We start from the raw sequence: 250 nt of genomic DNA, 5'->3' as shown, positions 1-250 counted from the left end.
GAACCCGTCCGGCTTCTCCGCCGGCACGTCGGGACTTGCCGCTCGGTGCGGTGAACGGGGCACATGGCCGCCTTCGGCTCTTTCTCCCCCCCACTCCGGCTCCTCCTTCACCGCCGCGCTCCGGTTCGGTGATAAACAACCGGCGGCTTCTTCGGTATTCCGGCCGGAGCCGGGACTCCGGTTATAAATAACCGGGAGCGCGGCCGGGGGGAGAACGCGGCGCGTACCGGCGCGCCGTGGGGCGCGGAGA

This window comes from Haliaeetus leucocephalus, unplaced genomic scaffold (genome assembly GCF_000737465.1).
Source record: "Haliaeetus leucocephalus isolate CR32 unplaced genomic scaffold, Haliaeetus_leucocephalus-4.0 Scaffold352, whole genome shotgun sequence".
NCBI classification, from domain to species: domain Eukaryota; kingdom Metazoa; phylum Chordata; class Aves; order Accipitriformes; family Accipitridae; genus Haliaeetus; species Haliaeetus leucocephalus.
The sequence above is the reverse complement of the archived record's forward strand: the minus strand, read 5'-3'. Positions refer to the sequence as shown.